The sequence below is a fragment of the Octopus bimaculoides genome, chromosome 4 (assembly GCF_001194135.2).
Source record: "Octopus bimaculoides isolate UCB-OBI-ISO-001 chromosome 4, ASM119413v2, whole genome shotgun sequence".
NCBI classification, from domain to species: Eukaryota; Metazoa; Mollusca; class Cephalopoda; order Octopoda; family Octopodidae; genus Octopus; species Octopus bimaculoides.
Window position 1 is genome coordinate 143,240,864 of NC_068984.1, and position 210 is coordinate 143,241,073.

Here is a 210-nt window from a genome sequence, read left to right on the forward strand (position 1 = left end):
CATACATATCTATTTATACGACAGGCTTCTTTTAGTTTCCGTCTACCAAATCCACTCGCAAGGCTTTGATTGGCCCGAGGCGATAGTAGAAGACACTCGTCCAAGGTGCTACGCAGTGGGACTGGACAAGGACCCATGTTGTTGGTAAGCAAGCTTCTTACCACACAGCCACTCCTGCGCCTACATGTGTATATATATATATATATATAT